The sequence below is a fragment of the Phaenicophaeus curvirostris genome, chromosome 5 (assembly GCF_032191515.1).
Source record: "Phaenicophaeus curvirostris isolate KB17595 chromosome 5, BPBGC_Pcur_1.0, whole genome shotgun sequence".
NCBI lineage: Eukaryota > Metazoa > Chordata > Aves > Cuculiformes > Cuculidae > Phaenicophaeus > Phaenicophaeus curvirostris.
The window spans coordinates 25,798,626-25,826,595 of record NC_091396.1 but is presented as its reverse complement, the minus strand read 5'-3'; the positions used below and the strand labels follow the sequence as shown (position 1 = coordinate 25,826,595).

The window sequence follows — 27,970 nt, the reverse complement described above, 5'->3', positions numbered from 1 at the left end:
TGCAGGTAGTAACCATGTATCAGCTACTTCCCTTTCAATCAGGTGCTGATGGGGGGTGCTGGGAGTTGAGACTGTGAATGGCATGTGGTTTTTTCTAACCTATGCAGAAATGATATATGAGCAATATGACACAATTGTGTCCAGATATTTTTGCTTTCACACTGACATTTATGCCTAATAGTCCCAGAAAAAGGTGATAACATGTATATCTAGTTTCTTGCACATGCTCGAGAACTTAAAAAAAGGGTGATAAAATGTCACGCTAGAGGAAGACAAGTTTAAAATAAAGGATGCTCTTTTTCCCATTTGTTAAATTCTTTCTTGAGCTCTCATTAGTAAAAATCAATTCCTTTCCAATACATTTTCCACAAGTTTTAACAATATGTAAGTGTTGGAACTATACCATATGTTTTGGCATGTCATGCCATGCCATGTCCTGGCTGCTGAATTGCATTAACTTTTCATAAATGTCACTGTCATTTAATTGTGCAGAAGGCTTCTATTGGTGAACCACAGGATGCAGCCTGCAGTCTTTTTGCAGTCAATGGAGGAAATCCAAATAGAAGGCACAGGCGTTAATCTTTTACTTGCTCTAAAACAAACTACGTTCCAGGGAATGTTGACCGGGTGCTTTTTCTACAGTTACTATAGAAAAGGATTAGACTGTTTGTATTTAAAATTAAACTTTAGTTTTTGTTAGCGTGGTTTCAGTATTGGAACAACCAGGTTTTTTTGTTGGAAAACGGTAGTTGTCATAACAAATGTTTGTCAGGGAGGAGGCACAGCAAAGGTTTTGTGGGTTAAGTACTGAAAAGAAGCTCTAGCAGAGTGCAAGTTAGCTTGACTGTCTCTTCTGTTTCTAGTCCTAACTGTCATTCATCAGACCAGCCTGCTCCAACCTGTAATTCTGCTTCCATGCCCAGCTGGGAGCTGGTCTGCATGGCTCTCCCACCAGGTCTGGCCTGTCAGCCCTGCAGTTTGTCAAGTGACAAACCTTGTTCTTTAGCCTTATTATTAACATTAATCTTAGCTGAGTGATAATGCTTAAACCTAAATCTGGCTTTGAGACCTGCACACATTAACCAGGGGAGCAAAAAAGTCTGAGGTTAATTTGTGCTTCAGTGCCTTTGCATATCTTGGTCTGGTATTGTCATGCCTGTAACCACTATTGAGAAATCTTTTCCCGTGGTGAACTACTGTCTAGAAAAGCTGTCTAGAAAGCTGCCTGGAGGAGAAAGACCTGGGGCTGTTGGTTGACAGCTGACTGAACATGAGCCAGCAGTGTGCCCAGGTGGCCAAAAAGGCCAATGGCATCTTGGCTTGTATCAGAACCGGTGTGGCCAGCAGGTCCAGGGAGGTTATTCTCCCCCTGTACTCAGCACTGGTGCGACTGCTCCTTGAATGCTGTGTTCATTTCTGGGCCCCTCACCACAAGAAGGATGTTGAGGCTCTGGAGCAAGTCCAGAGAAGAGCAATGAAGCTGGTGAAGGGGTTGGAGAACAGGCCTTATGAGGAACAGCTGAGAGAGCTGGGGTTGTTTAGCCTGGAGAAGAGGAGGCTGAGGGGAGACCTCATTGCTCTCTACAGCTACCTAAAAGGAGGTTGTGGAGAGGAGGGTGCTGGCCTCTTCTCCCAAGTGACTGGGGACAGGACAAGAGGGAATGAATCACAGAATCACAGAATCACAGAATAACCAGGTTGGAAGAGACCCACCGGATCACCGAGTCCAACCGTTCCTACCAAACACTAAACCATATCCCTCAGCACCTCGTCCACCCGTGCCTTAAACATCTCCAGGGAAGGTGACTCAACCACCTCCCTGGGCAGCCTGTTCCAGTGCCCAATGACCCTTTCTGTGAAGAATTTTTTCCTAACGTCTAGCCTAAACCTCCCCTGGCGGAGCTTGAGGCCATTCCCTCTTGTCCTGTTCCCTGTCACTTGGGAGAAGAGGCCAGCACCCTCCTCTCTACAACGTCCTTTCAGGTAGTTGTAGAGAGCAATGAGGTCACCCCTCAGCCTCCTCTTCTCCAGGCTAAACAACCCCAGCTCTCTCAGCCGCTCCTCATAAGGCCTGTTCTCCAGCCCTTTCACCAGCTTTGTTGCTCTTCTCTGGACTCTCTCCAGAGCCTCAACATCCTTCTTGTGGTGAGGGGCCCAGAAATGAACACAGTATTCGAGGAGCGGTCTCACCAGTGCCGAGTACAGAGGGAGGATAACCTCCCTGGACCTGCTGGTCACACCGTTTCTGATACAAGCCAAGATGCCATTGGCCTTCTTGGCCACCTGGGCACACTGCTGGCTCATGTTCAGTCGGCTGTCAACCAACACCCCCAGGTCCCTCTCCTCCAGGCAGCTTTCTAGACAGACTTCTCCCAGTCTGTAGCACTGCATAGGGTTGTTGTGCCCCAAATGCAGGACCCGGCATTTGGCCTTGTTAAACCTCATGCCATTGGTCTCAGCCCAGCGGTCCAGCCTGTTCAGATCCCTTTGCAGAGCCTCCCGACCCTCCAGCAGATCGACACTTCCACCCAGCTTAGTGTCGTCCGCAAACTTGCTAAGGGTGCACTCGATGCCTTCGTCCAGGTCATTGATGAAGACATTGAACAGGGCTGGACCCAGCACTGAGCCCTGGGGAACCCCACTTGTCACTGGCCTCCAGCTGGATTTCACACCGTTTACCACCACTCTCTGGGCCCGGCCATCCAACCAGTTTTCCACCCAGGAGAGTGTGCGCCTGTCCAGCCCAGAGGCTGACAGTTTCTCAAGCAGAACGCTGTGAGAAACTGTGTCAAAGGCTTTGCTGAAGTCCAGGAAGACCACATCCACAGCCTTTCCCTCATCCAGTAGCCGGGTCACTTTGTCATAGAAGGCCTCAAGCTCCTCCAGGGAAGGTTTAGACTGGACATTAGGAAAAAATATTTCACAGAAAGGGTCATTGGGCACTGGAACAGGCTGCCCAGGGAGGGGGTTGATTCACCTTCCCTGAAGGTGTTTAAGGCACGGATGGACGAGGTGCTAAGGGGCATGGTTTAGTGTTTGATAGGAGTGTTTGGACTCGATAATCCGGTGGGTCTCTTCCAACCTGGTTATTCTATGATTCTATGAGGAAGCTTGCTACATTCAGCAGTTTCAGAGGGACTTGGGCAGAGAGCACAAAAGTTGTCCTTTCTTGCTCTTCAGGAGTTGGGCTGTTCTTCTTGTTTAGCAGTGGAATTGAATAGAAAACCGGTTTTGCTACTCAGGCCTGTGTGAGGAGGAGAAAAAGATCCCAGCATCCTGTGTGTCAGAATTTAGGGTAGATTTTTTATTTTTTTGTTTTTACCCCCGGCAACTGCCAGCAGTAAAGTTGCAAGATGTAGCTCTTAAAATGTCAGGCTCAACTCTTTTCCCAGCTGAAGCTAGTATTGCGTAATGTTAAAATCTGTAACTTTTCACAGCTTCAGTTATATCTGGGAATTATTTGTGACGTTTGAGCTCTGTCAAAGCTCATTAGTGTGTTCTTACTCAAATGTAGTGCCACAAGCAAAGCCAACATGACCAGGTGTAGAAGTTTCTCTATTCAGATGCTGTAACCATTTAGTACATAATCAGTTATGTAATTGACCTAAAGCAATGTGTTTTCAGTGTAGGCAGTCCCCTGGAACAGGGCTACCAAGGTGACACAAGGTCTGCTGAAAAGTCTTACTGACATCTGCTCAACATGTCCTGGGAAAGCTGGGCACTGCGGTGGATTTTCTTTTGCCCGCTGAAAATTGAGAAGTGGTGAGAGACATCATGCCAGTCTTTATGCTGTTCCCTGAGCTTAACAAACTAACTCATGCTCCTATCTCACGTTATCAGATATTCTGTGCTAATGCGTTATGAAGGATTGTGTTAAAAATACATATTTATGAAGGACGTTTAAAACAGAAAACAACTATGTAAAACATAAGCATCAACATACAATGGGAATTATAAGCTGAATAATTGATTTTCTGTAATAGAGAGTCTATGCTAACACTAAAACCTAGAGAACAAGCAGGGAGAGGAGTGCATAGTGTACAGTACCATAAAGTACTTTCAGTATTTCTATTCAAATTCAGATCAGATGTCAAAGTAGCCATTGGCTGTTAAGAGAGGTGGCAGTATGGTGAGTGAGTCACATCAGCTGCAGATGTCCTGTTCATACTTATGCTGTATTAGTTAATTAGTATTTTCATTGACATGACTGAAGGCTGAGACAGTGGAAGCGCCCATTCATGTGTCCAAAGAGTAGAGATGGCAGCAGCTAGAGCCACCTGATGCTTCCTGCTGTTGCTGCAGTAAATGACCTTGGGCATTTTGTGTTAATACCTGTCAAATGCCTGATATTCATTTGACTGGTGGAAAATACCAGAATTCTAACTTTTGAAAGCCTTATGAGAGATTATGAAGTCATTTGAAAAAAATAAACGTTGTGAATAATTTATGAATGTCATGTGTCACCTGAAGTGCACCAACAAGTCACTGTGTGGTCTGAGCACTGGTGCTGAATTACATCCTCTAAGGCCATGCTCCTACTTTATTTTTAAATTTTTTTTTTAGTTTGTTTTATGAAAGGATCACTTGGCCATAGTCTTGTCACTTGCTGCTGTGCGGGAACCAGCTGAGATGGTGATAACCTTCTGCTCTTATGCACACACAAACAGGTTTTTTTAGGAATCAGCTGCCAAGTTTTGCATTCCTGAACCCAAGTTCTTGCTTTTTCCATTGAACTCTCAACACAAGTGTGATTGAATCACTGAATGTTTACAGAAACCACAGCTGATCTCGTCCTTGTTTTCCAGACTGCTTTTTCCACCATCTTTTGATGTATAAATCCCAGAAAGTTGATGATTAGTTGGCAGCCATAGTGAGATCAGATTCTAGTTATGACTGATAATTGCAATAAAATATCCAGAGAGTACCTTATTGGCCAAGCTGGATGTAATTAAAGACTCCATACGTGTCTGGCTGGAGGTGCCTAAGGAACCATGCAAAAGTGGTATTGTGAGCTTGCATATTGGAGAGAGATTGCAGCGTGATGCTTGTGCAAACTAGATGGCCCATGTAGCCATCTGAGGTAGAAACCAAGCAACGTGGAAAAACACTGTGAAATGAGTCGACCTTCAAATAATGAATTTCCCAGTAAGGTACAGGAATGGTTATGGTCTGTGCCTTTCTTATCAGTACATAAGGCAGTCTTTCCAGAAACCCTAGTGTAAATATAAAACAGAGAAAACATATTGAACCTACTCCTGTGCTCTTCCGTTCATTGTTTCACCCTCACCATATTCTCTACTTTCTTGTTGGGAAAACTCTTCAAACAGTTTAAGTTTTTGTTTGTAAAGAAATTAAGTCAAATCAGGGGCCTTGAGCAGCCTGATCTAGTGGGAGGTATCCCTGTCCATGGCAGTGGGGGTGGAACTAGATGATCTCTACGGTCCCTTCCAACCCAAACTATTGTATGAAATTTATATTTTCTCCGGCTTTTGTTGTTGTTTTTTCATTGCCTTCTTTCCTGTAAGCTATAAGGAGCCTTTTCTATTATTTGCTTTCCAATTTCTTTCTCTGTTCAGCTTTTTTTTTATCATGCTTGCTCTTCACATGTTTGGTTTTGGCTTTCCTGGAGGTATCAAATGAGGAACTATACATTAAGCCATACTCAGACTTCAATCCACTATCTACAGTTAAAATACTACAAGGTTCTGTAGTCGGGTAAATCTTTCCTACTCAGTCATAGTTCTCATATTGTGGTGTCACCCTGGAGGGGCAGGAAGTGGTAGGCGTAAAATGCACAAACAAATACAAAAAAAACCCAAAAACCACATGTGGGGGAAATCACACATCTCCCTGATAAGACCGGACATGCATTCCTCTCTGTTTCATCCGGCTCACTGAGATGGACCACATTTCTCTTCTCTGATGGACATACCAGACAGTGGCCCTCTATGAGAACATTGACAACTGGCAGTATTCATAGCAAATGTGTGTTTCTTGATTATAGCTTCAGCAGAGATTTAATATTACAAGTTTAATGATGTCTCCAAGTCACAATCAGGTGAAAAAAGGAGTAATTTCTGTTCCATCTGTGTTAAAGCTGTTAGAGCAGGAATTTCCTTTCCACCTAATTTACCACATAATTTGTACTGCTTATATTTTATGGCCTTGATTTATAGTGTATGTCACAAGTTTCTCTAATGCTACTAGCAGTTCCCTGCCTGTGGTTTGCTAGGTCGGAGCGATCTCTTGATGCTTTTGATATGAGATGTTTGCCTTGGCCACAGTGCATTCTCACTGGACACCAGAACCAAGCTGTTGCAATGGAAATGGAGGTCTTGAAGTCACTGCCTTAAACACCTGCTAGAGGAAGAAGTTTCCACAGGAACTTGGTTAACAGTCCACTTGTGGAGTGTAAACTAGGAGAAATCATCTGGCCAGCCCCTTGCCACATGCAGCACATGGCAGCAAATGCAGCATTGTGGTAGGTGGTGTGCAGAGCAGGAACAGCACTGAAGTTGCCCGCTCAATATATTAAAGGGGAGGAGGGAGAGGAACCTTTTGCAGCTGGGTTGAGGGCAGGCAGCTGCCAGCAGTTGTCTTGAAGCATCCCTCACTGCTGGGAGATCCATGAATAGCAGTGCTTTGTAGTAAAATCTTCCTTGAGTTTTTGATACTTTTCAACCACAAGTCCTCGACCTTTGCCGGGGTAGAGTTCCCTGCAGTGCTCCACCCCAAGATTTTCAGTTGTGGGAACCAACTGAGGAGAGAGGGGAAGGGGAAAAGAAAACTAATGAAACCTTTTCAGTTCCTTTCTTTTCAGGGACTACAGGTCTGCCTCTCCAAAACTGTTATATTACTTCTACAGCAATTCCTCTGGAATTGCAATCACAATGTATTCTCTGTCTTCTTATGGTAGTTAGAAGGAGATTCTTTAGCTTTTTTTGTTTTATCTCTTTTCTTTTCCATACCCTTTTTCCTTCTACTTTTACTATGCAGTGAGAGAGCCAGGGAAATGAAGAGAGGGCTGCGCATCTCTGCCCTTTTCACATTGAGAAAGGAATGTCACTTGTGTATGCTATGGCTATTTCCCAACAAGAAAGCAAAAAACTATGATGTTGGGTTTTTTTCCCAATGTGTCTGTTTAAATGCCCAAGTAAGGTCAGCTTTTAGTAGGTTCTGTACTCTTAGGAATGTTTGAATCTTTTTAATGTAAAGTCAACTTTTTTTTTAAGGAGGTAAATAATGAAGCACCGAAGAAACCTTAATGCAAGCAAAAGTTCTTCCCACTTGCAAGAACACTGACTTGCAGATATCGCACAGACTTTGTTTCCACTTCCTGTCCTTCAGAGGGGTTCTCTGCTTCTTGACAATTTAGTTTGCCCTGTCATGCTTTGTTCAGTGTAAGTCTGCAGGTCTCAAGTCATAAAGATTTCACTACTGTTTCTTGGGGCTTATTGTAGCTGCAGTTCTTACAACAAGTTTTCCTGTTCTAACTTCATCTCTGCTCTAAACCCAAGTAAAACTTTTGAAGTACTATGTTCCTTGCCAAGTTTCTGGGCTGCGACCAGCAGTATGAGGTTTAATAAGGCCAGGTGCCAAGTCCTGCACCTGGGACTTGCGTGTTGTTGATTGACAGGTGACTGAACATGAGTGTGCCCAAGTGGCCAAGAAGGCCAATAGCATCTTGGCTTGTATCAGAAACAGGGTGGCCAGCAGGACCAGGGAAGTGATTGTGCCCCCTATCCTTGGCATTGGTGTGGTCACACCTCGAATACTGTGTTCAGTTTTGGGCCCCTCATTACAAGAAAGACATTGAGGTGCTGGATTGTGTCCAGAGAAGGGCGACAAAGCTGGTGAAGGGGCTGAAGAACAGACCTTGTGAGAGATGACTGAGGTAACTGGGATTGTTTAGCCTAGAGAAAAGAAGGCTGAGGGAAGACCTTATCAGTGTTTACAACTACCTGAAAGGAGGTTGTTGAGAGGTGGGTGTTGGTCTCTTCTCCCTACTGACAGGCAATAGGAAAAGAGGAAATAGCCTTAAGTTGCACCAGGGGAGGTTCAGATTGGTCATTAGGAAAAATTTCTTCACCCACATAGTTCTTGGGCATCGAAACAGGCTGCCCAGGGTGATGGTTGAGTCACCATCCTTGGAAGTATTTAAAAGAGGGATAGATTAAGTGCTTAGGGATATGGTTTAGTAGTGGACAGGTACAGTTGGTCTTGATCTCAAAGGTCTCTTCCAACACAGTAATTCTATGATTCAGGTTCCTTAGACAATCTGACACCTGATCTTCTCCTACAGCAGGCAGTTCTTTGATCTGCCAGTCTTCTGTGACTTGGGTGGAGTGGCTTGAGCTCCTGTCAGTGAAGACTAAGGCAAAAAAGTCCTTGAGTACCTCAGCCTGCTTGATATCCTAGGCAACCACATCTCCCATATCCTCACGTTCTCCCCGAGTTCATACTCCTTGAGATTTTGTTCATCTCAGTTTGTAAAGCCTTCTTCTGCCGTACATTGTTTACAAACAGTGTTTCAGGCTGAAAGTGTATCTTGCGGGCTGGGGGTGGGAGAATGCTTATGGGTTTCTCCCTTCCTCTTTTGTCTCTTGAGTAGGATCTGGTTCCTGGTGGCCACCATAGAGATGCCCTGAGGAACAGGGGCCAGGCCCTTGTCCCCAGCCTGACCCAGGGAGTGGTCAGGCCCCTCTGCTGTGGGGAAATGTGCCTAGTATCCTGCTGCTGTGGGTGAAAGGCAGTTCTGCTGCAGCCTCAGCAAATGCTCAACAGCATTGTTTTCTTATGCACTTTCAAGCCACATGAAAATTACTTCAGAAAGGAGAGACACGTTTCACTTGCCAAGTATTGCATGCAATGTCCAGAAAACAGATCTAGTTAGGAGGAGACCTTCCTTGGGAGTTACAAGGAGAAGGGAAATATAGCAGTTGGGTCTATTTTACTTCTTTGAAACAGCACCTCTCACAGCTTATCACATACTTCAGTCTGTCTACCTACTGACTTGTTTGTTTCTGTTTCAAACCTGGATATAATTAACGTAATTTTATAAATATGAGTGTAGAAAATGAGTAATACAGCCTGAGAGAACTTGTTCTTCAGAGTGTTATGTATACTGCTTTCTCTGGCAGTTACTTTTGCAGAGTCGTTTATGTGCACTTTCAAAATATTTATCCTGCTTAAGAACAAAGTTAAGTATCTTAATTACCTTGGAAAATGTTCTGGGCTTTTTCATGCTTTAATATATTTTAAAAATATTTTCTATTATGAGACTTTAAAGTGACGCTTATGCAATTCCTTTGACTATGACTGTCATGTTCTTCAGAACTGTGTGAGCTGCCTGCTGACATTTTTTGCTTTCAGGACATCTCATCAGATAAGTCAAGGTTTTTGCAGATAGGCCCATAAGCCAGGTTAGAAAATGTTGAGAAGAGTTGGTGCCACATCACCAAGCCTTTTATAGGAAGAGGGAGGGAGAAGGCTTGATGGGAAAATGAAAATGTATATACTTTAGTCGTGTGGAACATGTTGACATTCTGTGTGTGTTCCTCTTGTACATGGCACAAAGAAAAAAAACATAATCTGCCTAGAGGTTATAGGATAGACACAGGCAGTACAAGCCCCGTCAAGAGCTCAGCCAGGGGTGCTGTGCCTGCCGCCTTCAGCCCTCAGTTCTCTACACCATTTTTTTCCGTCTCTGTGCAGCTGGCATGTTTATCTTCATTAAAAGCCATTGCTGGAAGAATCTGTTGGAACATCAGGCAGAAACTTCTACTGAGTCTGAAGGGGAGCTGCCTGTTGAACAGCATGTCTTGCTGACATGACCAGCTGCGAGTTTGGTGATTTGGTGTTACCCTTCTCCAGGGTGGTTTGCCACCTGTGGTGTTAAATGATCTGTGGGTAAAACTGTTGTTTATCTAATGTGGTTTTAGCTCTGTAGGTTGAGAAGCTGTAGTGGGATAAATGGAAAAGTGAGTGGAAGATGAGGCGCTTTACCACTGTGCAGTCTAAGTGGCTGTCCTGTGCCAGGAAAGTGTGAGTGAGGAATGTCTGCAAACTGCTGGTGAATGTGTTTTCAGAAGAGTCAACTGTTTTTTCCATTTCATGCTGCATTTTAATCATATGTTCTGTCAGCCCTGTAGAAAGCTGCTGCCTTTTCTTCTTTCTCATGCTTAGCTAAGATTATGAACATCCATTCCTTGCAAAGATGAAACTTCTATTTCCTGTTTTACTCTTTTTACTATTACAAGTTCTCATGCTTCCTGTGCTCTGCTCGAGCTCTCTTTAAACAAAGCTCTGGTTCATTGAGGGAGAGCTGTCACCGCAGCAGCAATCGTTAGTGTTAAGGTAGCGCTTGTTCCTACTTCTCACTCTACAGACTCACCATCAGTTCATACAGCCTATCACTGTGTCTTTTTCCATGTTGCATGCAAATACACGTTTTTAAAATGCTTCATGTAGGCCTCCAGAGCTCAGGTAATTCAGTTGATGTTCTGTTACATGCCAAATGAATTGCACCAGCTTGCTCAGGAGAGACACGTTCAGAGAAGTCCAGAAGGCAGAGTAAACTAGAAGTCCTAAGAGATGTCACAGAGAAACTGCTTTGCTCTCTGTGTTCTCTATGAACACTTGATGTGGTGGTGGTAGTTCTTCTAGTTTTAGAATCATAGAATCATAGAATAACCAGGTTGGAAGAGACCTACCGAATCATCGAGTCCAACCATTCCTATCAAATGCTAAACTATGCCCCTTAGCACCTCCAGGGAAGGTGACTCAACCACCTCCCTGGGCAGCCTGTTCCAGTGCCCAATGACCCTTTCTGTGAAGAATTTTTTCCTAATGTCCAGCCTAAATCTCCCCTGGCGGGGCTTGAGGCCACTCCCTCTTGTCCTGTCCCCCATCACTTTAGGTACCTTTCCAGGGGAATTGCACTGAAGGTGGTGGGGCACAGACTAAAATATGCTGCGATTTAAGTCCTGTGAAAAATAGACGGGTAAACTGCAAATCAGGTATTGAAACTTGGAATACAGAACTGCATTTCAGTCGGGACCATGTGTTTTCATCTGAGATGAGGCCTTGAATATTTTGGAATCTTCTAGCATGGTGGTGCAGCACCGTTTCTGAATTTGTATTTCTATGGTTTGGAGTAGCTTTTTTCTTCCCTTTCTTCTTCTCTTCGCACTGTCACAAGCATCTTGGGAAACTCATTTACCCTAATCCTGTGTTTGACTCATGAGATCAAATGAGCTAATAGCTTGAGAAGAAATTGCTGTAGCAATTGCGTTCATAAATATCCTTAAAGTGGCATTTTGATTACTTGAGACAAAGCTTCTAAAACATTAAAACAGCTTAAAAATACTGACTTGGCTAAAGCAATAAAAGTTCTGTGGATGTTTTTCCTAATTCTATTTTTTCGCTTTTCAGAAAACAGACAAGAAGCCTGTATTAAAAAGCAATAAAATCTGCAACCCAAGGAAGACAGAAAATTCAAAATTTATTGCTAATGCAGTTTTTTCATTTTGCAGATGATTGTTGCCCACTCACAGGTGCACAATTATGCATTCCATTAGCACTGACAAAAGGGTCAACTGTTAACTTCAAAATTTTGGTTCCAGGAGTTTTATCTCACAATCTCATTATGTAAATGTAGCTTTTTTAGCGTGATCAGTTGCCACATGAATAAGCGTCTGTCTAGAGTGCTGCATGCAAAAACTAGAAAGAACTATCTGTTCTGTTAAGAGTAATGTTGCTTTGATTTATAATTAATCTTTAAGACTCTAAAGGATTTTGACAGTATAAAGCAAACAAACCTGACTGACAGCAGTGGTAGCCAGATGAAACAGTGTCCCGCATTGCATTGTGTGCATCATATTGAGGCTTGGTGGATTACTGCTGTGTAATTGCTGGCTTTCCTGAAGAAAAGGTAGTGTGTGTGTGTGTGTGTGAGGCCATGCTCCTGTTGAAAATATGGAATATGCTTTAAGAACAAGCACTTCTGGTTGGCGGGAGGGGAGGGATTAGGATTGGATTCCTAATTTTATCTAGCACAACGCAGGATGTGTTTGTTGCAGAGGGGTGATATTTGATAAAACCTTATTATTACTGCTTCTGGAGGCCTGATGATTACATGTCTGATCCAACGTAAGGGGAAAGAGAATATCCTGTGGAGCAACCCACTGCTGGAAGCTCTCCTGTCTAGAGGGCAGCAGTGTTAGTTCCCACATCAGGTAGTTCATCTACCAAAGCTTTGTTAAAGTGTACAGGCAGGAGCTGGTGGGGACAATTGGTGGGCATGGAAGGGCTTATTTGCACTGGGAGAGCAGTGAACTTCTATGAAGCTGCAATCTATGGTATTTGGTCTGGAATTACGTTTTGTGAACACTGTTGAATGCTTTTGGAATTAATTTACACAAGCTTCTCCAATCCTGTGAAAATAAATTCCTTCTACCTTTTTAGTGGCGGGGAAGGGGATTGAATAGGCAGGTGGTTCACAGTCACTAGTCAGGGTGCATTGGTTAATGTGTCTATAGCCATAAATGTGTGTTAGTCCATGAATTCTGACTTTGAAGCTTGCAATGGGTGGTGTTATTTTACCAGTCTTGTCATTTCTAAAACAAAACAACATACCCTTAGCTGGGGTCACTTCTCAGGATGGAAGGTGAGGTTCACCTGTTACAGAATTTTGTTTGGCAAAGAACTTTTCTCTCTGGGTTTCTGTTATGCCAAGAACATAGAGAATGGGGCTACTTACTACTACTGGATTTGTAGTTTGGTTGTCACAGAACACCTAATAAGCAATATATGTAGCTAGAGGTGAGTATTGATTTTTTTTTTAAAATATGGAAATCTGTTCATTTTCCTGTGGCTTTAAGTTTAGAGTGAAATGCTGTAACTTAATTGCTAACTATAGTCTCTGTAGTGTCTTTAGCGCACAGTTTGGTTTGGATGCTGTGCTGCTAGTGCCAATCCTGCAGTGGATTCTTCCACTAATGCTTCACCTTCTTTTCATCCTCACACCAGCAATGTGAATGAGTTCCCCTTTGTTCTGGCCTTCGCAGCCATATACTGATGAAGATAATGGTTCATTCTGAAGAAACAAACCATTGCAGGCGTTTCACCAACTGCCATGTCACTGTCAGGAGAGCCTTGTTAGCTGCAGCATGAGTGTTAATGCCTTCGATCTTCTGCAATGAGCATGATGTAGCATTCTGTGGATCAGCATATCCAGAGCATCTCGCTAGTGGGGGTTTTGTTTTCCCCATTTTGATTCATGGATATAGAGTCATAGAATCACCAGGTTGGAAAAGAACCACCGGATCATCGAGTCCAAGCATTCCTATCAAATACTAAACCATGCCCCTCAGTGCCTCGTCCACCCCTGCCTTAAACACCTCCAGGGAAGGTGACTCAACCACCTCCCTGGGCAGCCTGTTCCAGTGCCCAATGACCCTTTCTGTGAAAATTTTTTTCCTAATGTTCAGCCTAAACCTCCCCTGGCGGAGCTTGAGGCCATTCCCTCTTGTCCCTGTCACTTGAGAGAAGAGGCCAGCACCCTCCTCTCTACAACGTCCTTTCAGGTAGTTGTAGAGAGCAATGAGGTCTCCCCTCAGCCTTCTCCTCTCCAGGCTAAACAACCCCAGATCTCTCAGCTGTTCCTCATAAGGCTTGTTCTCCAGCCCCTTCACCAGCTTCTTTTCTCTTCTCTGGACTCGCTCCAGAGCCTGAACATCCTTCTTGTGGTGAGGGGCCCAGAAATGAACACAGTATTCAAGGAGCGGTCTCACCAGTGCCGAGTACAGAGGGAGACTAACCTCCCTGGCCCTGCTGGCCACGCCGTTTCTGATACAAGCCAAGATGCCATTGGCCTTTTTTGCCACCTGGGCACACTGCTGGCTCATGTTCAGTCGGCTATCAACCAACACCCCCAGGTCCCTCTCCTCCAGGCAGCTCTCCAGCCAGACTTCTAGTCTGTAGCACTGCGCAGGGTTGTGCCCCAAGTGCAGGACCCGGCATTTGGCCTTGTTACATCTTTTGTCATTGGTCTCAGCCCAGCAGTCCAGCCTGTTCAGATCCCTTTGCAGAGCCTCCCGACCCTCCAGCAGATCGACACTTCCACCCAGCTTAGTGTCATCTGCAAACTTGCTAAGGGTGCACTCAATGCCTTCATCCAGGTCATTGATGAAGACATTGAACAGGGCTGGACCCCACACTGAGCCCTGGGGAACCCCACTTGTCACTGGCCTCCAGCTGGATTTAATGCCATTTCCCACCACTCTCTGGGCCCGGCCATCCAACCAGTTTTCCACTCAGGAGAGTGCACACCTGTCCAGGCCAGAGGCTGATAGGTTCTCAAGCAGAATGCTGTGAGAAACTGTGTCAAAGGCTTTACTGAAGTCCAGGAAGACCACATCCACAGCCTTTCCCTCATCCAGTAGTCAAGTCACTTTATCATAGAAGGCGATCAAGTTTGTTTGGCAAGACCTGCCTTTTGTGAACACATGTTGACTGGGCCTGATCACCTGGTTCTCTTGCATGTGCTTCATGATAGCACTCAAGATCAGCTTTCCATGACTTTCCCTGGCACTGAGGTCAGACTGACAGGCTTGTAGTTCCCTGGATCTTCCCTGCGACCCTTCTTGTAGATGGGCACAACATCAGCCAGCCTCCAGTCCAGTGGAACTTCCCCAGTCTTCCAGGACTGTTGGAAGATGATGGAAAGGGGTTTGGCCAGCACATCCCCCAGCTCCTTCAATACCGTTGGGTGGATCCCATCTGGCCCCATAGACTTGTGGGTGTCTAGCTGGGCAAGTAAGTCTCTAACCGCCTCCTCTTGATCATGGAACTCACTGGTGTGGGTTTTAACATTCAAAATGTTTTTTCCTCCTGGTCTAATACAGAAATTGCTTTGCAAGTTGAACTAGTGTTTCAGGTACTTCTTTTATTTTGCCCTAGAACTGCAGATGTACCTGTTTCATCATATTTTTATGACTTGAAAATGAGCCACTTCATATACTTTCCTGTATAAAATTAAGTTATATCTTTCTCAAGATGAACCGTAAAAAATTAGAAACTTCACACGTGAGTGTCAGAGTTGTGTATAATTTGCTGTGATGACAACCACATGCCCTCTGTCACGGGAGAGTGAAATGTCTCCAGGAAGTTCTTGAGCTTCTTTGCTCCTGTGTTATAGATAACGAAGTCAGCTCTGGGTAGTGTTGTGGCCAAGCTTTTCTGATGCGTTACAGTCACTCTTTGGGAATTATCAGCCTTTCATATATTTGTGCCATGTCAGGGTTATGCTAGTTACATTCATAATTTCTATTTTGCTTTTAATGGTATCATGTAAATGCTGAGTTTGGTTTGTGTTTAAAATTATTAGAGCATCCTTTAGAAAGCTCTGGAATAATATGTTTGATTTGCTATGAGAATAACTTATCGCCTCCAGAAGATAGTGTTTTCCCTTCTGGTTCCCATTAATGTAATTAGATGCACTCAGCATTCTGCTTCTATTAACTTGTAATTATGTGATTGATTCTTGCATGCCTTCTTCCAAAGGAAGTAGGTATTTTCCATGAGTTTTCAGGACAGCTGTATGAATCAGCTGCTTATGAGAGGCCCTGTAACCTGAAGCTTGAGTGCTAGTCTTTCAAACTTCTGTCTTCTGTGCTTCGCCTTCATGTCTCTCCATAACTTTCTACTACTTTAATTGTTGATTACCTTACTACGATGCTTAGTCAGGTGTTCAAAGCACTGGCTGTTGAACTTGCCACATGATACGGAAGATGTTTCTGTATTGTGGATTTTTTTATTGATCAAGATTTTGGGGTGTTGACTTGCTCTCATGCCCCAATCTTGCTCAGCAGGAGATTTGGGGGAGGTGATCTTTTAATTGTTTGTGCACATGTACAAAAGAGAGGACAATCACTCTAGGGGTTGACTCAAAATTCCAATCTTAACTTTGAGCTCCATCAAAGTCACAATTCACAACAAGAACTTAGCAAAAGGTCAGTCCCTTATGAAACAGCGACAGTTCAAAAGTACTCATAGACAATGCAGCTTGGGAAAAGGTCAGTCCTCATAAAACAGGAACAGACAATGCAACAGGCTGGTTTGTACAAATAGCAGCAGCCCAAGTAGAGTCACTCACAAGTGCTGAGAGGAGGTAGGTTTGGGGAGGGACTAAAGGCAAAGAAAGAAAAAGAAGAAAAGTATTAGAAAAGGGGGAATATAACAGAAAATTAATCTTCACCCCAAAGGATTCAGTAAACAACTCAGCAGAAAATGTGGTCCATGAGGCAGAGGGTGTGGGTGGGCTTTTTGGCATGGGTTATTTATAGACAGAGTTCTGCTCCTGTTAGCATACAAGTGTGCAGATTAGAGGTCTTGCCAAACTTGTGCAGTATTTCTGCTCAGAAAGTTCTCAAAGTGGAGCATGTGTAGTAGTCTCTCGTGAAAGGTTCCAGAAGGGGGCCTGAGGGTTTTAAGGATCAGTTGCCCTAGCCAGAACAGCTGCTGCTTGAACCCTTTGTGTGAGTGATTCAGCACTTTTTGTCTATACACAAGGCACAAATCCTTGGGTTGGTCCAGCACTGTCAGCCCAAGGAGCCCTGTCAGCCCAGCTGCAGGCATGTTGGGGGAGGCCAGCACGCCAAATACAAGTGTTTAAGGTAAATCATAAATTGACACTTAGGTTTGCCTTTCTGAATTAATCACTTGTATCAAGGAAAGCTGCTGACCAAGAACATTTTTATACATTGTTAATGATCCAAAGAATGTACTGTCAAATATTTTCTTCTCAGTTTATTTTTTTTTTTTTTTGGCATCACATCAGGTTAACATTGATTATGTCTGCTTCCTTTGACACTATGATTTTTTTGCATATTTCGAGATAACTGTGCAAATCATGTGGCTCTGATTACTTCTATACCCTCTGTTTCTTTTGTTCCCTGATGGAAGGGGATATTGCGTCTCAGCTGTAGTAGAGTTTCTGAAAGTAGTCAGTAGCTGTAAAAAAAAAACCCTAAAACACCCATACAAACAAACCTCCTGTTTTTCAACCCCAAAGAATAAAATTGTATGCCCACAGATAAGGCATGGATGATCAATACTGTCTTCCTTCAAACTGCCTTGTCAGAGTACAGAATCAGTTTGAGACTGTAATTCCAAAGTCATTCATTCTGGAGATGAGTGCTGTTCTATCAGCCAGCAGTACAGATTTGACCAATATTTTTGTTGTTAACTGCAACACTGTTTAGGTCAGCTGAAGGAGGACAGGTGATACCTATCCAGCACGAAGTCTTGAGGCATATTCACTTGTTATAATAATCTTTTTATCACAAACTAGCACTTTGCATAATATGGCCCAGGTATTTTTGATTCCAGATTGCACTCTGTGGTCCCAGGACTTCTGCTAGGGATGCTGTGGTTCAACAGGATGCTCCTAATCTAGGAGGTGTGCTGAAGCCCAATAGGTGAGAAGATACTCATTGTATGCTTCATTTACTACTATCCTGAGCTGAAATACCTTTTCAACCAAGAGCAAGAGCTCTATTTTCTTCAAAGATGTAAAGAAGGATTTTTTGTAAAATGTAATTTCTTTATCCTGAATTCTCCAGTCCATTATGGGTGGTTTGTGGTATAGGCCAATTGCAAAGTAAATTATAACATCCCATCTGGTTCTACAAGCATGGCCCATTGACAAACTTGGGGGCAGGGTATCGATCTTGTGTTCTTCATCTGCTAGTGTATTGTTATTATAATTATTCTGATGATTCCTCTATAATAGAGCCTCTTACTAGGGAATGAGCATTTGCTCTAGGAGTGTTTGTGGAGCTTAGCTTTATGAATGCATCCTACAAAGAAGGAAGAGAGCCTGCTAGAGGGAGTTTCAAGTTTAGTCAGGCATTTGACAGAGTGACTGGGAGTACTTACTTCCTGAACATCACCGAACATTAGATGTTGGGAGTGGCCTTTGGAAATCTTCTAGTCCAACCCCTCTGCTAAAGCAGATTCACCTAGAGCAGGTTGCACTGGTGTGTGTCCATGCAGGTTTTGAATATCTCCAGAGAAGGAAACTCCACAACCTCCATGGGCAGCCTGTAGGGGTGTTCCTTTCTGTTGAATTTCTCAGTGTTGCTAAGATCTGTGTGATTTTGCAAGTCAAAGATGATGTCTTTTATATTTTTAAAAATACTTTTCTTCTATTGTAGATAGAATATAAATATGGTGATGATCTGTCTGTAGTCTTCCTGACATACTCTTAATTGTCACAATAGATCATAAAGGTAAAGATCAAAGAAAATGTCCTTGCCACTTGGGTGATCCTAATGAAAGAACTGGGAGATTGAATGCAGTTCCTTGATCATCTGTGACCCAACTACGTGACTTACAGCAAGTTGCTGCCTTGATGATTTTTTCCTCCAGTTTTCAGAATAGCATTAGTTCTTACTTATCTCCTAAGCTTTCTTAAGACTGTCTTAGCTGATGAAAGTCACAAAAGTTGAAAAAACAAGATTTTTTTTAACATTAAGCTAAAACACTGATAAGAGTATGTCCTGAGGTTCACTCATGTTTGCTTTTTCTCTTTTTTTTTTTTTTCTCTGTTTGTTGGAGAAAGGTTAGTCTACATGCACCAGATTTAATTAGTGTCTTTTAGTCCTTGTGCCACCATGCTTGTTCAGTATTTATCCAGTGATGGAAGTCAGCAAAAACAAAGGACAGCCTTTCCTTGTCCCCAGAGAGATAGAGGCAAAGCACAGACCTGCCAATCAACCAGAGCCTTTTCTAAGAAAAGTCTGAAGAGGCAAAGGAGAGTTGTGTTTCTGAAAGTGTCTTGTGCGTTCGTAGCTCTTAAATGGTAAAGCATGCAAGTATGACACAAACTGCAATCTGTACTAATGCTCATTTATGTTCTGCTGTGGGAAGCCCTTGTGCTGCTGCAGGAACATAAGCACTTATGGTTTACATCACTAGAAAAATCAGCCATTACCACTACAGCATTCTGGTGGTTTGTTCTCTCTTTCTTTAGGAGAGCTTTGCTCTCAAGGTTGACAGATTTTATGTAATGCTTGTTTTCAGCATACTTGATCTTCAGAAGACTATGGCCGTGGTGATGTTTTACATGTATGTAACATCTGCGTGCTCTAAAGAAGCGGGGCCAAGTTTGGGGACTACTTTCACTACTGTCCAAATTGTCAGAGAATTTTAGGTGATAAACACACACCATAATCATCTGATCATGGGTTCTTAATGTGGTATTCAGAACTTGCAGTAGGTTACCCATTTGCTGAAAGGTTATATCTCTGTCTGCTCTGAACAGGATGTGTTATACTACCCACAAGAGCAGCAAAGCACAAAATTATTAACTAGACAGGGAAAGACTTCTAGGAAATGCAAAAAAATACATTTAATTTATTTTTTTAGGTGAATGGAGTAGTACTGGGGAGATATGAATTTGTTTGTGTTGGTAGTCTTCAGAGGAATTTATTGGATTAACCGTCTGAATATCCAACAGGGCAGAGACATACTGTTATAAGTCCACTTGAAAACACTGTACAAATGCAGGAGATTGGAATCCATTTCTCATTTGGATGTAGCCTTGGAAAGGTTAAGAGTTAATTCATGCACTTCCCCAGGGCACTTAAGGTGATCCTGAATGTTTTGTGGTTTGATTAAAATTGTGTTTCTCCTAGTAGATTATTTTACTAGGAACATGGAGTTTGTATACGTGGAATTTCCTGAAAGAAATCAAAACTTCATGACCCAGATTGCTAGCAGAACTGCAATCTGACCTGTGCATGGGTAAAATGGGCATCTTTCTGTGTGTGGAAAATGCTTGTACCACTCAGCAATTTAAAGTATAACAAAAAAAATGTAGTTCCCCTTCTGATCAATAAACAGTCTGAGTTTAGACTTTTTATCTTTGTTTTTTTAGCATGATGCTCTTATCCCTCATTAATCCTCTTGGGCAGTAAGAAGACAGTTTAATACAGAAGACCAATTTCACCTCTGAACTCCTGGAGGCTAGCACTTCAGAATTGTATGAGAAAAAATAATGTGGTGACAAGAGAATACTTGCAAAATAAGCATTTACGTTCTGATCTCAAAATACTTCCTCTGACCTCTGAAGCTCTCTATCAAACGTTTCTTGTATTCTTATTTGGCAAAATATGAGAGCATACGCTTACTTATCCCTTTTCATATGTACAAATTTTCATTTTAAATCAAGTCCAGCAACTGGTAAATGTAATTATCAGCTGAAACAAAGAAACTTACCCTTAACAGTTTAATGCGACCATTAAGACAGATGCGCTTTATTCAGCTCTGGAGCAGACTCGGGATTTGTCTTCAGAATGCTTCTGCCAAGCAGTGATTTCACAGAAAATTTATACACAAGATTGTTTTCAAATTTGTATTTTTTCCTGAAATGACAAGCATACTTTATTCCTGGAATCTCATTGCATATCCAGGGGGAACGAAATCAAAGCAGCTCAGAGTCGTTAAGGTGTGGCCATATCTGAGTGGTCAATCTCAACGACTCTGGGTGACAAGAAGATAAGGGTTGTTATAGTTATCTTAGTGGTTATCTTGTTTCTAACACATTATAGTTGATATTCCATCCCACCATTTACAAATCACCATTTCACAGCATATCAGAATATAATCATTTTTTTGCTTCTGCTGCACAAGTAAATAATAAGCTTATCAGTTGTCTCAGTTGTCTTTTTTCTGTTTGTATGGGTTTTTTTATTTGTTTGTTTGGTTCGTTTTTGCTTTCACAGTTAAAGAATTCATTGTCTGAGAGGATAAAGGGCTTAGGCTGTTTTTCTAGTCTTGGCATATACTTCGTATGAATCTAGTTATGTTACTTTATGCTTCAAATGAAGTCTTTCTGATTTTATTATTGTTTTTTGTTTGTTTTTAAATTAAGCTTGGTTTGTATTAGGCAGATTTTAGTTCTTTGAAAAACTGCCTTTATTAAAAAAATCTGCTACTCGTTTGAAAGAGAAAAATACCTGTTAGACAAACCAACACAATTAGTTAGGAGTGTTTTCACAGTGGTGTTCTTCAGAATTTATGCTTGTTTGGGGCACCAGTAATTATTTCATGGGTAGGTGTGGTGGAAATAAAGTCTCTACTACTTTAAATTATCTGTTCAGAGAAAAGACCAGTCAAGTTGAAAATACAGCGAATTAGTTCAGGACATTGTGTTAGGTAAAAACATCAATGAAGAGTATGATTTTTTTATATATAAAAGGCCAAGTCAGAAGAATAGAGGCTGGAACAATGATTAAAATTTATAGTAGTCAGTGAACAATAAAGCAGTTATCTATTACTGCATTTCCTCTTGGTGGACACACTTTCAAATGAATATGATTTACCACAGAGTTTCAATATATAGTTCTGCAATACTAAGCTAAGCAAAAATTGGAGCAATGCAGTAATCAACTCCAAGGAGAAGATCTGTTGCTGTTTTTTACTTACCTGGATGGGTTGCTGGTGGATGCCATCGTGAGCTCCTCTGTGTTGTGTGCTCTCAGAATTGCCCTTTTCCTTAAAAGATAGTGCATTATTAAAAGTTCTTTACCAAGAGAAATGTTGAGATTTGCATAAATTAGTTTTATTTCATGTCTGTGGAAGTGTGGGTGGGAGGGAAGAAGAAGAAACAGTGCAAAAAATAATTTATTAAAAATTTCACAAATGCCAGGTCTTGCATCATCTTCTTTCTAAGTAGATCTGCAATGCATGTCATTACCCACTGATTTTCATTTCCTTTTAACCCAATTACAAGAAACTCATGGTAGCAGTCCCTGTGTTTTGAGAGGAAATGTGCTAAGAGGAAGGTTCTTGATGTTACTCCTCTTGCAATCACTCCTCTCATGAGCCAGGTGAACTTTATATATAGTGTAGGGAAGAACTGGCTGGGTTTTTTCCTTATTTTTCTGAAATCAAATACTGTTCATCTTAAGATAGACATAAGTATTGAGTGTTGCAAATGGAACACAGAGGTGAAGGAAAATGGAGTTATGTAGGCTAGCGTGTGTGAAGACATGCTCAATAATGCATTGCTACTGACATGCTAAGTTTGACTCAGCCATACACGTATACTCAACTTAAATATTCACTTGACAGCTCTTGGGTCACTTGATCTCAGCAGGAGGGGAAGAGGCTGCTTCTCTTCCATTATCTAGATTGATTTCTGCCAAAAGACTCTATTCTCATCACCACATCCTAACTGGAAAGTAATAGCTAGTCTCTAGTGTACAAGATTGGCTTCATATTCAGATGAAAGCTGTTTTATTTTGATATATGAATAAACTTACCTTTGCATCTGTCTGAAAATGTCTCTGAAATGCTGCTGTCATTTCAAGCTTTGGCAAGTGCTTGAAGTTCAATGCTAATCTTGGGCATCAGACTGTTACCAAGTACTGATCAGTGTGACAGTATTTGTCAAGAGAACTTGTCTACCAGTCTTGAGATTTTTCTTGTTGTTTAAAAAAAAAAAAAGAATGCCTAAGTAATTTAAATTGCTTTGTACATGTTACTGTAGTGAACTCTGCAAGATTAGTATCCCTAGAGGAATCAATATTAGGATTTTCAAAATGTTAATGACCTGATCTCAGTATGACACACTCCATTGTTAATGGGTAGTAAGTAATCTAGTATTGTAATAATTAATCTAGTGTAAATGAGATTAAAATCAATACCAGATTAGCGGCTAATTGGAGGCCTCTGATGTGGCTGTGTCATCAGGGGCTGGGGAGAAATTGCTATGGCCAGTCCTGCTATGCAAACTTTTAAATTTGTTCTTTCCCACATTTGCTAACATGATTTTTCTGTGTGCCTTGATGTGCAAGCTCTCATAATCAAGAGCACTGTATAGTACACTTGAAGAGCTTCCCTTTAGGGAGAGTATTTAAAAATTGTCTGCTAATACCTACTTGGAAAGATAAACCTGAAACCAGAGTACATGGTAAAACTCTGTATTTGTTAAGAAGTAGATGTTAAAAATCTCAAATCTTCCTGCCTAGTATTGGTGCAATTGGCTTGCATTTTTATTGTTCTTTGTGAAGTCTGATTCTGTCTGATTTTCTTGCTTTATTGTTCTGTGTTCCTTGCATTCAGGTTGCAGTCCAGCTGGCTGACAGATGAGGGGGAATTGCATTTATTTTTCTTTGAATAATAGGTTACCTGGCATGTTTTCTTCCTGCCAAAATGCTTTCAGTAATGAACAGCAGGCTTCATCCATGGACAAGTTGCGGGTTGAAAAGTATAGGTCTGTATCTTCTATTTCCTGCATTTCAACCTACGTCAGAATATTTTTCTAGACATGTAAAAGCATTTGCTTGCATCTTTTTAGGATGTTCTAATGATGAGGAGTTACACTTAGAGGGTGAGAAGCTTCTGATCCAGTACAAAGAAATTAATTAATTTCTCCGTGAAGCAGGAAGAGGTGAAAGGAGAATTCTAAGGTATCTCTTTTGCTGTAAGATACTGAGAACAACAGTAAGGAACACGTTCTCTGTGGTTTTGGAGAAAGTGTCTTTAGTTACAGGAGAGAGTCAGAGCCTTGGTGTGTTTGTATACAGTTCAGTCTGAGTTAGGGTTTATTGAAGTGACCCATTGGAATGTTAAAAATGCATAGTATACAATGGATGCATGCTAGAAAAGAAGGAATTTTCATATAGTATTTAAAATATTTGTCATGCACCAGAAGCCCTAGCACTGAATGTATTGCCTAAGCAAATGCCTGTGCTTTGTGGCATGCATTCACTGAATATAAGTAAGTAGAATAGATTACGTTTATCTGATTAAGGGAAATTTCTCTTATTTAAGGAAGTATTGGCCTTGGGTGATGTAATGCAGTGTATTTTTTTCAATCATCCCATTATTAAAGTGCAGTGCAATATAAAGAATTGTTACATAAGGATACATACTGCATTAACTAAAATGCTTTATATCCAGTTAGCAGTGAAACAGCGAGCAGCCAGTAGTCAAATTAGTAATTATAGAGTTTCAGCAAAGGAACTATGCCAAAGACAAAATCGGAAAGAAAATGTCCCCCTTATTTGTCTCCATTATTTGCCCCCCATAATTTAGAGCTACACTGATGGCAATGGTGGAGACCACAGAATAAGAAGGATGTATATTTGAAAGATCTATGCTTTTGTGGTGTGGCAAGCAGTTGGTAAAAAATGTAGACCCTAGACTAATGCAGTTGAAGTGTTCTGTCTTTGCTTCCACTTGGGCAAGGCAGTGCAGTTTGGCTTTGGTTTTCACATTGGTATCTGATCAGTTTTCACATTGGTATCTGATCCCAACACACGTTCATTCACCAAAGACTCCCAAGGTGTCTCACATGCACAGACAGGATCTAATTCTACTAGAACTCTAGCACTTAGCTCAGAAGGACCTGGGATAAGCTGCTTTTCCCTTTCATCCACTATCATAGTTAAATCTTTGTCCAGGGGTGTGGAACACCTTGCTGCCCTCATCCTAAGTTTTTTAAGAACAAAAAAGCTTAAAAGAGAGCCTTAAACTATACATCTTCAAGCTATTTGGGTGGAAACACGCTTTTTCTTCTGTTTTTTCCTTTGCAGGAGAGGATTTGAGTCCTTGAGCTGGTAAGGGGGAGAAAGAGGAAGGATGCTGCAAAAATGGCATTGGAGGAGGCAGGTCTGTATTCCATTCTCCTCCTACTTTTCTATAAAGTGCAACATACAAATACATAAGCCATACTTAAGGATGAGAATGGAATTCCTTGAACAAGAGATCAGAATTGCCATCTCCTGTTTCCCATGTGAACTGTAATTGTTAGACCACAACCTGCAGCCTAGGTAGATTCAGTAACTTTGAGGAGAAAAAAAGAACGTGGATTTGAACTCCCTTGACCAAGTAGGTTCACACAACCCAAATTTCCTTTGCTATCAGATGCTAGTGAAGGAGAAGAATGGAAGAATATTGCTTTAGCGTTAAATGTCATAATGCTGCAGTTCTGTTATGGAATTAGTATGCAATGAAGAACATACATATTCTGTGCAATGAGTGTCAAGTTTGGAGTCTTTGTGTAAGATGCAGCATTGAAAAGAGGGTGTGCAGCGCATAAATTGTCATTGTTTTATCCTATATCTACAAATTCTATTACTTCAATACTGGTTTAATTATTTTTGTTGGTATGGGCTCTTGTTACTCATCCTTAAAGCATCATAGTTTTATTACTAAGGGTAGAAGACCTTTCCTGTAGTGAAATTTGGCAAGTAACTTTCAAAAGGATGCAATTTTTCTGAATCTACAAAACTGATCTGTTGATTAATCCTCACACAATGTAGAAAGTGTCGTATGTTATATGTTCTATGAGGTTTTTGTCTTGATAGAGTATTAGAGTAGGGTTACAAAGATACTCAGAAACACCTGCAGTTTTAAAGTGCAATTGGACTGTATTACTCAGTACCTTCTCAACTGCCAGATGCTTTTACCGAATACTTATATTCTTGGAATAGAATCATAGAATCATAGAATCACCGGGTTGGCAAAGAGCCATTGGATCATCGAGTCCAACCATTCCTATCAAATACTAAGCCATGCCCCTCAGCACCTCGTCCACCTGTCCCTTAAACACCTCCAGGGAAGGTGACTCAACTACCTCCCTGGGCAGCCTGTTCCAATGCCCAATGACCCTCTCTGTGAAAAATTTTTTCCTAATGTTCAGCCTAAACCTCCCCTGGTGAAGTTTGAGGCCATTCCCTCTTGTCCTGTCCCCTGTCACTTGGGAGAAGAGGCCAGCACCCTCCTCTCCACAACTTCCTTTTAGGTAGTCGAAGAGAGCAATGAGGTCTCCCCTCAGCCTCCTCTTCTCCAGGCTAAACAACTCAGGCTCTCTCAGCCAAGTGCCTGCAGTTTCTTCTTACTAAACAGCTTTGAGCTCTGATCAGCTGCTCTGGCATCATTAAGCAAGTAATTGCTTTCATTGCTCGGGTTTTGCACAGAACCAGAGTCACTGTCCCCCTCTGACATGTAGCCTTTTGAGATTCTTGGTCCAAAATCTTAGAGCAGGAAAAGAATGGAGACATAACTAGGGTTTTTTTCACAGAGACATTGGTGAGGTGCATTTCAGGTTGCCAACAACTAGCCTAGAAGTCTTGAAGTCCTGTTGCCCAAAAAGTTGGATGTGTTACCCAGCGCACAAATAGCTAATCTCACACACAAAGTTGAGACCTTGATTTTATTTCAGAGTTGTGCAAGTCTGAGTGCTCAGTGGCTTTCCACAAATCAAGCACGCTCAAACGGAGCTTCTATGCTCAATTTATTAGAAAAGTGAGTACATGCCAAGTACTTTCCTCTATAAATGATTGGCTAGTGATTCGCATATGATTATAATAAAGTCATACATGGTTGGAACATAAGAGTTTTCTACTGCACATATTCAGTGAGTCGGGATCTGCTCTTGAAGATGGGTAGTCTTTTCTTGGTTTTGTATGTACGTGAGTGTATAATGATAGTTTGTCTAAGGACATTTTCCCTTTATTGCCAGAGAATTGGCAGAGAATAAGGCCTGATTTAATACATCCTCCTTTGATCCAGATGTCCAAGACATTCCTTACATCAGATTGAGTACTTTGATCTTTTACTTAGTACAAGTTCTACTATTCTGTTTAATAAAAACTAATGTTAGTCTTTTACTGATTACTATCAGGGTATTCAGAGCAGTGCACACTCTTTTGCAATAGTCTCTTTAGGACATACCTCAGGAGAGAACAGAAATTTTACTGTCATCATGTTGCGTGTTCTTAGTCTCTTCCAAACTCTTGATGTGAACAGGGAGAGACACTGTTCAAGGTGACAATTTTCATTCTCACTATTTGATTATTAAGCCTTTGTACTGATGCTGTCTGGCCTAAAAAACTCTTCTGGCCCCCCTCAGTCAACTCCATTCTCACTGCTGGCTTAAAGTTGTTTCCTGAGTTTCCTCTTTTCTATCTCCCTTTCCTACACCACCCACTCTGAGAGCTCTGATCATTTAATTTAAAGTGACCTGACCCTTGGCTCCTGTACCAAGGTGGCTGGATGAAATGGTCAGTGAGAATGAGTCAGAGGAAAGAAATATCAACCAAAACTGGAGATCTTTAGGGACATCTGATATCGAGTTCACTTTTACTGACCTGACAATATTGTCAGAATAGGCCATTCCCTATAGTGCTTCATTTAATTTATTTCTATCAAATATTTGACTGCCATAGACCCCAGGTATGTTTAGATTAATCGTATTAAAACAGTACTTCTTTGTTTGCATTGTACTACTGAGAAGGGTATTTTAAAAAGGGACAAGTTCCTGTGCCTGGTGTCTTGCCAGTCTGAGGATTTTCCTTTAGACCGAGGTCATCCCGATAACCTTCTCTGGTTTCAAGGGGAAATAACTCATTTTAAACTGCAGATTAAATCTGCATGCTTATGTGATGAATATGATATTTAATTAAAGCAGAAGTATTGCAGTGGGGTAGTTGAGATAAATTACAGTCAGCATTTGCAAGACTGATATAATCAGGTTTGGGGTTTTTTTTCTTTTTAGGTTTTAATAGTGTTTTGTAGTATAGTATGTAGTATGCATGGAGAAATCCTTAGGAAATATTTACTAGGCTGGAATGTTCCTGGCAGGTATTTTCTAAGTTTTGAATCAGATGAAAGATGCAGAGTACATAAAAACTCAAAGAATTTCACAAGAAACTATTTATTGTATTTTTGTGTATGTAGTTGTGTAATACTATTGCTAGCCATTAGCAGAAAGAAGAAAAAAATATTCTTTGGTTGAGAAAATTTTAGACGTGTTTACAATGAGCTTTGCAATTTTGCATGACTATAAGTATTTACTATAGTCAGTCTATTAATGCATGCAGCTGAATTTGTTTTGCTTCACTTTTTAAATTGGAGACAGTAAACAAGTGGGGATATTCCTCCATTGAATTGC

The 27,970-nt window shown here is 41.6% G+C and overlaps 1 protein-coding gene across 3 annotated transcripts in view; it reads left to right on the top strand.

Moving 5' to 3' along the window:
• Positions 1-27,970, top strand: part of LDLRAD3 (low density lipoprotein receptor class A domain containing 3) — a 115,167-nt gene that overhangs the window by 65,485 nt on the left and 21,712 nt on the right. The window lies entirely within an intron of this gene.